Source organism: Balaenoptera musculus, chromosome 15, assembly GCF_009873245.2.
Source record: "Balaenoptera musculus isolate JJ_BM4_2016_0621 chromosome 15, mBalMus1.pri.v3, whole genome shotgun sequence".
In the NCBI taxonomy this organism is placed as follows: domain Eukaryota; kingdom Metazoa; phylum Chordata; class Mammalia; order Artiodactyla; family Balaenopteridae; genus Balaenoptera; species Balaenoptera musculus.
Genome location: NC_045799.1, coordinates 78,208,757 through 78,223,032, shown reverse-complemented (window position 1 = coordinate 78,223,032; position 14,276 = coordinate 78,208,757).

Sequence of the window (14,276 nt, the reverse complement as noted above, 5' to 3'; positions counted from 1 at the left end):
TTTATGGAAACTTGTCCGTAACTACTGAGCCCGCGCACTCTAGAGCCCGCGTGCCACAGCGAAAGATTCCCGCATGCCCCAACGAAGATCCCACGTGCCAGCAATGAAGATCCCACGTGCCGCAACTAAGACCCAACATGGCCAAATAAATAAATAAATTTTTTGTTTAAAAAGTGCTGGTTGTATAACGTCATGAAAATACTGAATGCCACTAAGTGATCATGTAATCATTTAAAATGATTAATTTTATGTGATATAATTTCATCTCAGTAAATTACTTTTTAAAAAAGAAAGAAATTTACATTATGATAATTGCCATGTTTCCACATGTGTACCAGTAAGATTGTGGGAGGAGTGTGATTTGTTCATATTAACACCAAACTGTATTGGTAATCTTTGTTAAGCCGTGATGTGCGAACTTTTTTATTTGTTCAGCTAATTTCAGAGAAAAAAATTGCCAAGAACCTGAGCAGGCTTAAGAACTGGACAGTCTGGTTTTGTATTCCAGCTCAGCCACTTCGCAGGTTTATGACCTGCACCAGACCCCTAAACCTCCCCGAGCCTCTGTTTTCCCATCTCCAGTATGGCAGGGATAGTGGAATACATCTTATGGGATTGTTGTGACAATCAAATGTGACATCCCCTCCCCCGCAACACAGGGTCTGTCTCCTGGGGGGTGCTGGTCTCAGGAACCGGGATTTCTCTTGTCCCACTTCCCCTCTTTACTCTGACTTCCTGGGGAAACATCGGTCAGACCAGCCAGGTCAATTGGGAGGTCTTGGCCATCTCCTCCTGAGGGAACTGGGGGTGAAGCTGGAGGGTGGGTGAAATACACAGCCCTGGATCCACGGGGACCCATCTGGCAAGCCAAGCCTGTGATGCTTCCCATTCACCACCAGGTGTCACCCTCGGCCATCTCACCTCTGCGTATCAATCCACCGTGGATGGATGGGGAAGGGGAGACTGAGACCCAGAAGACACATGGCCACGTTCACAAGCCAGAACCAGATGGGGACCCAGATGCCCCACTGCGTGACCCTAGAGCTCTCTGCCCCTGTGGCTTCCCAGTCTTGCTTCCGGCCTCTATGTGAGTATCTATCTGGGACCGAGGCCAGCTGGGGGTGGATATTCATTCCATCACCAGGACCCTGCAGACCAGGACCTGACCCATCTCCCTCCTCCCTTCACGGTGGCCTCCCCACCCTGCAGGACCTCGGGTCTTGATGCACCCCTCCTAACTCTAGGCTCTACCCCCCTCCATGGAGATGCCTCCTAGACCTAGAATCTGTCCTAAACGTTTTCTTCATGTCCCCCTTGCCGACCCCAACTCTGGGTACTTTTTCTGGTCCCCCTCCTACTCCCCAAGAGTGGCTGAAAAATGTCTTAAGACAGAAGTTTGGGGCCCAGTGTAAATTTAGGAGACAATATGGGATAGAGCAAGTAACCAGGAGACCGAGTTCTAGAGTCTTCTCTGGAAACTTGGGCAAAGTTTTCTGCTCTTTCGCTCGGGTGTCCCAGCAGAGGGAAGGACCTGCTGCCTCCAGGGCTGCCCCAACGCCCATCTAGGTGCCCCTTACAGCCTCCTTCTCCCAGTCACAGTGACCACCCCCCCCCCCGACCCACACAGACAACTTTGCCTCCAATTTCCCAGAAGCCCTGAGCCTGAAATTTACCAGGAACATCTTCATTATTCCCCTCCCTAGGTGTGCATCTCTGGACTTCATTACGTTTGTCACTTTCTATCCTTCATTTCTCAGTCCTGCGTGGACCTCCCCCAGGTACCCCGTCCCCCTTCTCACAACTCAGCCCTCAGATCCTGGCTCAAACCCCATAGCCTCAGAGAAACCATTCCAAGTGACCGGACACACACACACATAACCCCTGTTTTTCTCCCCCTGCACGCTCCCCACCCCCTCATGGCACAGACCACAGTCTGAACTTGTGTACCACCTGTCTCTCCCAGGGGCAAGCACCGTGAGGGGCTCACCCCATATCCCTCACAATTAACCCAGTGCCTGACACAGAGTAGATGCTCAATAAACAGTTGTCAGATGGATCTATCCCCACCCAACACACACACCTAAATCTTCAGCCTTGCTTTCCTCTTGGCCATCTTTCTTGAACTCCAAACATTCCCAGGTTTGCCCTCCATTCTAAAAAATATAGCCCTTTATGGGTCTCTTAAATGTCCTCATTTACTTGTAATCTGAGTTTATTTTCTGTATCTGTAAACTTCTCCAAGTTTTTTTGCTGTTGTTTCCTTTAAAATGGTTTCTCTCCTAGTCCTCTTTCAAGTTTTCTTCTTGTTTAGAAGGTAAACAGCACTGTCTTCATTCTCAAAGTCACTTCTTCATCCAGGGTCCCGTCCTCTTGAAAATCTCTCTTTATCTCGTGGGTGGTCGTCTGCATCTTCTTAAACTCTTACATCTTTACCTTTCCTAGGTTTAATCTTTTAATCTCAGACTTTAGGCTTTGATCTTCAATCTTCAATCACATTCATTTTGTCACTTATTTTATCATCATTTTAAACCTCTTAACTTTCATCTCTCATTAAGGGTAATTTTAAGCCCGATTTCCTGGGTTTTCATTTTCATTTTGCATTGGCTGATTACAACTTTGTATTATATATACACATTTACATTTTAAAGTTGTCATCTCATTGGTCCTAGTCTTTGATTTCTGTCATCTTAAATTTTTTTCATTATTTCAAATAATTCTCTACTCTAAGTCTTGGCTGGCTTTTGATTTTCTCAGTTTAAAATCATTGTTTTTCTCAGGGATTACATCATCTTCATCTTCCAGGCATTCAATCTTCACTAAACCCTGTGCAACTGGTGTTCTAGGATTGCCATCAGCTCTTTTTGAAAGGTGAGCAGATGAGACCCAAGGAGGATAAACAGTTGCTGGAGGTCACACTGCCGGTGAATGGCAGGAGGGATGGCGAGCCCAACGTGGCTGGGTCCAGGCTCCCACTCTCTGCTTCCCCTTCTCCTGGCCCCTGCCTCCGCTTCACCCCAGGAGCCCCCCTGGCCCTCTGCAGAGATCCCGTGCCTCATTCCCCTGGCTGTCCCTGTAGGCCCCCTCAGGTAGCCCCATAGATCTCCCCACCCGTTCACTGCTGCTTTTTCCAAATACTTCATTCCAAGAAACTAGAGAGGCTCACTAGCCTCTCTGTGCAAAGGTCACCTTGATTTACTGAAGCACATGGTTGCCTAGAATCTCGTGCCACCCAGGCTTTCACTAAGGACCTGCATGTTTTAGAATCCGTGGTCTCTGACACCCACAGCTATTGGAGTCAGGGCAGGTTCTGCCAAGAGGATGCCACAGACCTAGAGGCTGTGCTGGGCAAGAGGTCCTGCCCATGTGCACTGGCCTCCAGTGGGAACTGATGCTGGGGTCCTGGTAGCTGGTGATGGAGGACAGGAGAGGTTCTATACCAGGAACCTGGCCCAGCTTTACACCAGGCTGCCCCGACACATTCATTTCCTGGATGGTCCAGTCCTGTTCTCTGAAAGGCTGTGTGAAAGCCAGGCCGTCATGTTGCACAACGCCAGGGAATGCTTTCACGTAGTGCTTGCGCAGGGATGCTGTGTGAGGATCCTCCTGATGGGCCGAGGGTCAAGGAGCAGCTGGCTCTTACAGGGTTTTATCCCAAACAGAGATCATCTTTGGGGTCACACAGGGGCTCCTGACTCAGGCCAGCCAGTTAGGTTACCTCCTCACCCCCAGCCCTTTCCTGCCAGGACCACCACAGGTCACCAGGATCCCCTAGAATGTCCATCCCTTAGGCTTGTCTCACCTCCTTCCCACACTTCACCCCCAGCTATAAAGAATAGAAGCGTAGCAGACAGTTAAAAGAAAAAAAAAAGCACTTCCCCGGTGGTTCAGTGGTTGGGACTCCACGCTTCCAAGGGGGGCAGTGCATGGGTTCGACTCCTGGTACCCTGGTGGGGAACTAGGATCCTGCATGCCACACGGTGTGGCCAAAAAAAAAAAAAGGAATATATCTGTTAAAAGGTGCCAGGCAAAACAATGCATACTGTAGAATCCCGTTTGTATACGAAATAAAACAGGCCACAGTAATCTATGCTGTTGGAAGTCAGGGTATGACTAGCAGGAAGTATGGGGGTACTTCTGGGGGCCTGGAAGATTCTATTTCGTCACCTACATGCTGGTTACATGCAAGTGTTCCGTTTATGAAATCCAACATGCTGTACACTTGTGGCATGTGTCCTTTTCTGTATGCAATACCGCAATAAAAAGTTTTTTAAAAAGCAAAAAAAGACGCATTCTCCTGCAGGCAGAGGATATAGCTTTCCCTGGGCCTGGACCAGGTCTGACCTGCCCTCTGATTATCGCATTAAGAGGGCTCAGACCCACCATCCCAGGTCACGACTCTGGGAGATGCGCCGGCCTTTTAGACACTTTTAGGTAACGATCCATTTCTGCAAGTCACCCCAGTGAGTTTGGGGCCTGAGTTAGAGCCAGGAACCGCAGGACTCACACCCACACATCTAAGACACCTTACTGTGTGTTCTTTGTTCTCCTTTCATTTTTTTTTAACAGCTTTCTTGAGATATGATTCACATACCATACAACTCACCCTTTTTTATTTTAATATTTTATTTATTTATTTGGCTGCGCCGGGTCTTAGTTGCAGCACGCAAGATCTTCATTGCGGTGTGCGGGATCTTTAGTTGCAGCATGAGGGATTTTTTAGTTGCGGCTTGTGGGAATTTTTAGTAGTGGCATGCAGACTCTTAGTTGTGGCATGCGGACTCTAGTTGTGCCATGCAGGATCTAGTTGCCTGACCAGGGATCGAACCCGGGCCCCCAGCATTGGGAACGCAGAGTCTTAACCGCTGGACAACCAGGGAAGTCCCCAACTCACCCATTTAAAGTGCTATTTTTTTGGTATAGTCATGGAATTGTGTAACCATCATCACAATCAATTTTAGAACGTTTTCATCACCCCAAAAAGAAACCCCATGCCCCTTAGCTGTTACCCCTCAATTTCTCCACCACTCCCAGGAACAACTGTGTTTACCTGGTAATGGCCTGCTTTTGCCTTTTAGATAAAAACTGATCATGTTTCCCTCTGTATATCAGATGCCAAAAATTTCATAGGGAAATTGTGGCTCACCTCTGACAACTACACTAGCCCTCACCTCTGGCTTTATCTTCTTTTCCTGCCATTATTTTCCCTAATTTCCTAACCTGTTTTTGTTTATCTTTGCACATATAACTTGAAAAACCCACATTAGGATTTGATTGGGGTGGCATTGAATTTATAAATTAATTGAAGGGAGAATTATCTTCCCATCCATGAATTATCCTCCCATCTGTAAGCATGGTATATCTTTCCATTTATCTAGGTGTTTTTTTGTTTGTTTGTTTGTTTTGGGGCCGCGCCATGCGGGGATCTTAGTTCCCTGGCCAGGGATTGAACCCGTGCCCCCTGCAGTGGAAACGAGGGGTCCTAATCACTGGACCACAAGGGAATTCCCCATATCTAAGTGTTTTTAAAATTTACATCCCAAAGTTAATTTTACAATGTTATCTATTAGGTCTTGAGTAACTTTTATTAAATGTATTCCAAAATACCTTATACTTTGTTTTGGACTATTCAATAAATGATGCTAGGACAATTAGCTGTCCATATGGAGAAAGAATAAAATTAGATTCCCACCTCCTACATAAGCAAAAATCAACTGCAGATGAATTAAAGAACTATGTGTGAAAAGTAAAGTTGTTCAACTTTTAAAAGAAAATGTAGGATAGAGAAGTGTGTTCAACTGGAAACACCCAAAGCAATAGTGGCTTAAGTAAGTTGTCTCTTATTTAAGATCATTTCTATCTCAGGTATAATCACTCTAGAAGTAGGCAACAAAACAAAACTAAACAAAACCAGAAAAACTGTTATGACTGATTCACAGTGATACCAAGAATTAGGCTTCTAACTTTTGCCCTGCCACATTCAGCATGTTGCTTCCATTCTGAGGTCGCCTCAAAGTCCAAAATGACTGCTGGAGCTCCAACCATCACATCTACATTCTAGATGGCAGAATGAAGAAGGTAAGGAAGGGAAATGTCCCAGAAGTCCCACAAAACACTTTCACTCATATATCATCGGCCAGATGTCAGTCTAGTGGCCACACCCAGCTGGAAAGAGGACTGGGAAATGTAGTCTTTTAGCTGAGTGGCAGTATGTCCAGCTAAAAACTGGTATTCTGTTACTAAGGCAGAAAGGTAGAATGGATGTTGAAGGCCCCCAACAGAATCAGCCATAGTAAGTTTTTCTGAAACAAGATGCAAAAAGCACAAATGTTAAAGGAAAATATTGGCAACTGTGACTAAATTAAAATGTAAAACTTCTAATAAGTAAAATATTTAACTTATTTTAATAAATAAATATTGACAACAAATGAATGTTAACTCTTAGTTTGGGGAAAGATTTGCAGTGCCTATAGCTAAGTGTTTTAAAATTTTACACAAAGAATTGGGATCTATCGTATCTAAAGAATTCCTACAAATCAATAAGAAAAAGGTTAAAACCCAGTACATGAAACTTACCCTCATGCACCTAAAAAAGACCATAAAGGATGTGTTTTGTCTGGGCGGGGGGAGGGTTCCAGACAAACCAGCAATGTTAACACTGAACCCCAGAGTACATGGTGGGAGGCTGAAGAGGTGGCCTTAAGGACCAAGCTGCTGCAATGGGGCAATGTCAGTTAATAAGGCACGGGATGACCCAACTGACATGAGTGTTATACATGTGTTGTTGAAAGTGGCTTTAAATTTTCTCTGAAACGAGGTACAGTCGAGATAACTGAATAAATGAAAGAGTAAAGATGCAAACTTTTCCCACAGATGCTTCCTTCTGGGGAGTCTCAGCCTTTATAGCTTCAGACACCCCCCTCTTCCCCAGGGCTTCTGCAGCCCCATCCTCCTGGGCTGCTTCTTAAATAGGAATCAATCCCAGAGAAGTAGGAAATTCTGGCTGGCTTTGCTCGAATTCCCCAGGGATTTAAGTGCAACTGCTTGGGAGGTGACCCGGGATGACTGTGGAGGGGGTGGGACAGGGAGAAAAGCCAGTAAAGAGTGTGTCAGTGAGCAGGTGACTTTGGGGTAACTGGGGCCCGGGACCCTCTGAGATCTGCGGCTGGCTTCGTGCCTCAGGATCGTCCCATGGAGCGGGGCCAGCTGGGGTGCTCAGTTTCCAGCTCCTGCCTCTAGATGGTTGAGGGTGCCCCCCTTACCTAGAGCCAGACATCACCCTTAGGCGGAGTCACGGGATGCTGTTTGCAGGTAATGCCAGGTGGGTCAAGGGTATATGGGGAGGACACCAACAGCAAAAGTGTCACAAACAGCATCGTGTCCCCCCGACATTAGGACTGTGGTCCACCACCACCCCTGCCTGCAGGGCCCCTCCCAGTAAATCTGCCGCTTCTCTTTCCCATCTTCTCTCCCACATTTGGGTCAAGCTGGACAACTCGTTATTCCTGCCGCTTCCTGTGTTGTCTCTGCCTCCTGGGTTGTCCACAGGCTCTTTCCTCCTCCTGATCTGTCCTTGCCCCTCTCCCATCACTGAGGTCCAGGTTAGAAGCCAGTGTGTGTCTCTCTGCTCCCCTTCTTTTGCTCATTCTCTCTCTCTTTCTCTCATCCCCACGGCCTGTTGCCTTCCTCAGAGGATCCATCTAATTGCCTGGTATTTATTCCTGGATGCCCTCTCTCCCCAGCTAGCCTTGGGCTCCTAGAGAACAGGGAATGGTCAGATCTGCTTCCTCTGTGGGTCCCAGCGTCTATCACTGGGACCTGCACGTAGCAGATACTCCACAAAATGCTCAAGAATTCTCATTTTGCAGATGGAGACATGGACCCAAGAAGCAAAGTGACTTACATCCCAATGCCTTATTGAGCACCAACAGTAAACTCAGCCCCGTACACGGAGACCCTGGGGTAGGACTTGTTGGTCAAAAAAGAGGAGACGACTTGGTCCCTGCCCTCTGGGAGTGTCCAGTCCAGCCGTGGAAAGAGTGACCTGTGTCAGCGCCCGGCGACTGGCGCTCATTTACGTGTCCAGCGCACATGGAGTGTCCTGCCATGTGTTGGGAATGCAGGTAGTTGGGGATGGCCAGCCCTGTTTGCTCAGGTCTGTGCTAAGCCATGTGTGGGGCTCAGAGGCAGGAAGCCCAGGAACCAAGGGGATTCCTCCTTGACCTCAGTGAAGCCATGGTCCATCAAGGAGACCAGAGCATTCTGGGAGAAGAGGACCACCTGGAGGGTCAGGTGTTGGTGGGCAACATGGACAGTAAGGGGTGAAGTAGCTCAGAGAAGTGAGAGATCCAGGAAGACTTCTTGGAGGAGGTGGTGAGACATGGAGAACAAAAAGGAAGGGTTTCCTGGCTGCCCCAACCCTCAGGGACCATGGCCTTGTCTTGCCTCAATTTTCCTTTGGTTGTTTTCCGGTGAGGGCCTGGTCTCCCCAAATTCCCTGGGGGCCCATAGAGCTCGGGAGACCCTACGGGGTGAGATGAAAGGACACTGAAGCCCTGAGTGATGTTGGGCAAATCCCTCCCGTTCTCTGTGTCTCAGTTTCCTCATCTGTTAAATGGGTCCATCCCCTTTATTGCCCTTACAAGTTTGCAGGGAGGAAAAGAGACAATTTGCAGTTTCTGAGCCAGGAGAGAGCAAAGCTCCTTAGAGATCACGTCACCAGCCGCCTCATTTCACAAAGGGGAAACTGAGTCCCAGAGAGGCAGAGGGCCCTCAGTCAGGTTCAGTGAGACCCCATCTGGGACTGAGCTTCCAGGACGATGGCAATGTGCTCCTCACCGGCAAAGTGGGGTTCCTCCCAGAGCAAGGGGGTCCCCACTTGGGGTGTGTGTGTTGTCTTCTTCTTTGGCACCTTAGAAATGTTAATTGAGGGACATTATGCAAAGAAGCCCAGATTGGAGATGCTCATTTGAATCCCAACAAGGTTCTATATTAAAAATAGCAGGAGGAGGAGGTAGCTTTGGGCTTGGAGGGAGGCAGCCGACCCTGTGCCCCGGGAGGGTCCAGACTCTTGGGCCCCTGGTGGGGCGTCCAGGTCTCAGAGCCTGAGTGTGGTCCACAGCTCTGCCAGCCCGGGGTCCCCATGAGTCCCTTTAGCACACTGGACACCCAAACAATGATTCTAAGACTCAGATCTGACCCCGTCACTCTTCTGTATATAACCTGCTGAGGCTGTCCGTTGCCCTGAGGATGAAACCTCAGCCCTGCGCTCAAGGCCTGTCGTGTCTGGTCCCTCAACCTCATCTCCCACCATGTCCTCAGGGCTCCCCGGCGCTCCAGCCAAGGGACCATCCTTTCTGATCCGCCGGCCTCACCCTCACGCGAAGCCATTGCACAGGCCACTCCTGCATCCTGCGAAAGCAGTGTCTCCTCTTTCCCACCAGGACAGCTACGTCATCCTTCAAGCATCGGCAGCTCAAAGGCACCTTCCCGGCGCCTCCAGGCCAGGCTGGTTACCTCTGTCTCTGCTCTTCCACAAACTTCTCCTGTAGCGCCTGCTTTTAGAACTGATGTGTCTGTGGGTCTAGCCATCCTGGGCTACATGCACCCCAAGGTCAGGGGCCACATTGGGGACCTCCCCTGGGCCTGGCCCCCCCCCCCCCAGAGCCAGCCCTTCTGCACAGAGCACATTGAGGGGGGAGTGTCAGAAATAATCACAGGGCTGCGTCCCTGGGCCCTGCCATGTACCCCTCCCTCCAGAGATGGCCGAACTGGCCTGGGTGACTTTGGGTCCCCCACCCCGACCTGTCCTCAAGGACATCAGGGGGAAGGGAGGGGAGTGAGGAGGGAGGCTGGTTATTAATTAAAAAGCAAGTCATGTGCAGGTCCTGCCTCATTCCAATAAAAACCGTCAAGGGTATTAATTACCAGATCTGGTGATAGACGCGGGGTAGGTTTACTCAGGCCGGGTAAGGGTGCTGGTGGTCAGAATGCCAATGAGCGCGCAGCCTCTGTGGCTCGGGCCTGGGCCAAGGAGGGGCTGGGAGCTGAGGGGCACCTTGGGTGGACGTCGGTAATGAAACAACACCACCGCCAGTTACCTCCTGCCGAGCAGTTCCCGAGTTCCAGGCAGGGCCCACGTGACCGCTTTTATGTGCCTTCTGTCATCTCACTCCCTACAGCCTCATGAGATTGGTCCTATTTTTATCTCCATTTTTCAGCTGGGGACATTTGGGCACAGAGAGGTTTTGTAATTTGACAAGGTCATACAGCTAACAAGTGGCTGCACGAGGACACCAGTCTGGGTTCTTAACCACAGGGACACGAGGACCTAGACGGGCTGGCTAGCATCATCAAGCAGGCAGTCATCGCACAGGTGGGGAAACTGAAGCAGAAGAGGGCGTCACTTGCCCAAATCATACTGCACGTTGGTGGAATGGAAACCATGTCCCTGGGTGCTCAGTCCAGGAGTCTCTCTCCTCCTCAGCAGCTAAGTATGTGTGTTGGGGGTTCCCACCAAGAAGGAATAGGGTGGAGGGGCCTCAGGTGGGCCAGGGTTTGGGGCCAAGGCCACCTGCCCTGTCTTGCCACCCTCCACTCCTCCCCACCACCTCCCTCTGCCACCTCCCAGAAGCCTCAGGAGCCCAGCCCGTCTGAACCAACCCAGTATTCCTCTGTGTCAGCCCCAGAAGGCGGTCTCAGCCCAGCACTAGTCCCAGTGGAATTAAAATAGGCCTGACCTAAATACAAGCACAATGCCAGCACTGAAAATACGGCTGTGTCAGCAGAAACTCCAACTGGTAGGAAACCAATGCACCTTGGGATGAACACCCCCCCTCCCCAGAAAGGGGGCCAGGCTGCGTGACCGTGGACACCGACAGTTCCTTGTAACATCCCCGAGTGTGACATAGAGGTGGGCAAGAGAGAAAGACACCTCCCTCCCTCCTGCCGGCCTGGCTGATGGCAAGTTCACAAAGCTGATCAGGCAGCCATAGCACCATGGCTCTCACCCCAGCGAAAATGAGACCCAGAGAGGGGAGGTACCCTAGCCAAGGTTGCACAGCTCGTGGGCAGCAGAGGTCGGGAGACAGGTCTCTGGTTTCTGGGAAGGAGGACAAGCTGGGGGTGAAAGGACCAGTAAATGGGCTCCTGAAACAAAAGTTTGGGCCCATGAGGAGGACCAGCCTGGGATTGATGCCTCTAACTGGCCTTGGGATGGGGTCCCAGGCAAGACCCTAGGGTTCCGCAGACTCCTTTTGGTCACCAAAAAGAGCCAGCCCTGCAGGTGTGCACTGATGATGTAGAAGCAGGCAAATGAGCAAACCGTGCTCCCCTTGGCAGGGCCCACCTCCTGGGCCACACAGGGCCCTGCGCTCAGAAGGGCTCCACGCTCAGTTAAATGCTCTGCTGTTGCCATCTTAAAATTCTTAATAATTCTGTCATTGAATGTGTGTTTTGTAAGTGAAGTCCAACAGGACAAGGAACATGCGTGGGGACAGAGGAGGTACCTGATACGTACCCGTGTTCTGCGCCACCACAGTCACACAGTGGAGGCAATGCCCCTTGGGCATGAAGTTCCAGTGGACCCATCAAGAGCAGGAGACTTGAAGCAAGTACAAGGGGAGCGTGTCCTACCAAGGGGCTGCCGACAACCTCGAGAAGCCCTGCTTTCTGTTCGAACCGCAACCTGCTTCGAATGCAGAAAAGAAGGCAATGACTTCTAAGAATCACAAAGGACCAAGGAACCCTATCATACCCTTCCTTATCCGTTACTTCCCTGCATTAGCCAACCACTCATGCCGAAAATGAGGACATAGAAGGAAAAGAATAAGTAGGGCAACTCAGAGTTTCTTTTCCTTTTGGTCCTTTCTTACACATCATAAGCCAGAGGTAGAGGGAGTTGGTTGAATGCGTGTGTATGGTAAAGTGAAATTAAAACAGTTGAGTTAGTTTTGTGCCGTGTTTCCACCTATTGGAGTAAGAATGACACACACAGGCGTGTACAAGGCATGATATAAACTGCGTAAACTCGGGGATTCCACATATGAGTTAAATGCTCTTATAGCTGCATTTAAAACTGGCCCTGAACAATATAAAGAGGAATGGTAAAGATGAAATGGCACAATGCTAATCACTTTACATTTAAATTTTTCTTTACTTAGAATGACATTAAATAGTAAATTTGGGGGCTTCCCTGGTAGCACAGTGGTTAAGAATCCGCCTGCCAATGCAGGGGACACAGATTCAAGCCCTGGTCCAGGAAGATCCCACATGCTGGGGAGCAACTAAGCCCATGCACCACAACTACTGAGCCTGCGCTCTAGAGCCTGCGAGCCATAACTACTGAGCCTGCGTGCCACAACTACTGAAGCCCGTGCGCCTAGAGCCCGTGCTCCGCAACAAGAGAAGCCACCGCAATGAGAAGCCTGTGCACCTCAACGAAGAGTAGCCCCCGCTCGCTGCAACTAGAGAAAGCCCGCGCGCAGCAAGAAGACCTAACACAGCAAAAATTAATTAATTAATTAATTAATTAATTTTAAAAATAAATAAATAAATAAATTCTTTAAAAAAATAGCAAATTTTTCAAAACACCATGATAAGTCGAAAGAGAGACTGCGGAAGAAAGGGAAAGTTTTATATTTTAGTACCTTTAAGGACACATTTTTCTGGCTTGTTGAACAATGAGCACCTGCCCCCCTCACCTACCCCCAACCCCCCGTTTTCATTCTGCAGTTCTGTAGCAGGCCCCGGCCCTGGGTCAGGCAGGAAGAGAAGCATGTGTTATGTGGTTTTATTTTTCTTCTTTATTCAAGTCTCCGCAAACCTGATTGAGCAGGGGCAGAGTGCTGTGGGTCCACGGGGGCCCAGAGGAGCAGCTGACCAGCCTGAGATCAGGGATTCCTTCCTGGAGGCAGCGACGTGAGAGCTGGGCCTGGAGAGGTGAACAGAATGCTGGCAGGCAAAGGGGCTTTGAGGATGCCGGGCGGCTACCCACCTTGGAGCCTCAGGGCTGAGCGCCCGGCTGGCCCTGGCTCGTGCGTCCACCTGAGCGGCAGCTCCAGGTGGCCTTGCACTGGCCCCAGAGGACCTGTCACAAGGCAAGGTGAAAGACGGTGCCCCAGGGACAGGGGGCCCAGCACTGCAGATCCAGGGCCTATAGAGGCCTACCCACACCTCATTCAATGAACGAGCATCTCTTACACTTCTTCAGGCAGTCTTCTGGTCGCAGGAGATAGAGCAGAAAATGACACAGACCAGAGTCCTGGATGTGTGGGGACAGCTGGCTGGAAATGACCAAGAGCTTGGGGAGAGATAGTCTCGGCCGTCAGCGGTGACAGGAAGCGCCGGGTCCAGCAGGGCCTCGGGTAGGACAGGCCTGGACCAACAGTATCTCAGAAGAGAACGTTGCTCTCCGGGAACTTGGGCAGGTGACCCAGATTCCACAGGTGTCGAGGGATACCTCTCAGGAGGGCCCAGCAGGCAGGGGGCTGGTGGCCTCGGAACACATTAGAAAGTGTCTCTGCTTTGGGCAGATGCCATGCTGGGGCGCTAAGCGTGATGGGCTGACCTTGGAAGCAACCTCACACCACTGAGCCCGGGTGAGCTGAGTGTGGCCTGGACTTCAGCCCCGGTCACCTGCCCTCAGCCTGTCCAACCACCCAGGTCTGGCTCAGCAGGTCTAGACATCCAGTATGTCTGTCCTCGTAGGTGCCTGGCCTGCTTCCCCCATAGGGTCCCTTAGAGCCAAGGGTAGTGGGGGGCACTCATAGCTGGTGCCGTGGAGCCTTACACATGCCAGACACAGCGCTGACCATTCAGATGCACAGACTCATTTACCTCCCACGGCACCTCCTCGAGGTAGGCAAGTCCCTCATTCCCATTTGATCAGTGAGGTCACTGATGCACAGAGAGGTGAGGTTATTTGCCCAGAGACACACAGCTAGCGAGGGGCAGTGCTGGGATTTACACTCTTAACCATTAGTCTGAACAACCTCTTTCTCTTTATCTCTTGGTTCCCTTAGGTTCTGGCTTAAGTGACCCCCCTTTTTTTAAAAAAATTTTTACTGGAGTGTAGTTGATTTACAATGCTGTGTTAGTTTCAGGTGTACAGCAAAGGATTCAGTTACACATATACATATATCCACTCTTTTTTAGATTCTTTTCCCATATAGGCCATTACAGAGTATTGAGTAGAGTTCCCTGTGCTATACATTAGGTCCTTATTAGTTATCTGTTTTATATATAGTAGTGTGTATATGTCAGTCCCAATCTTCCAATTT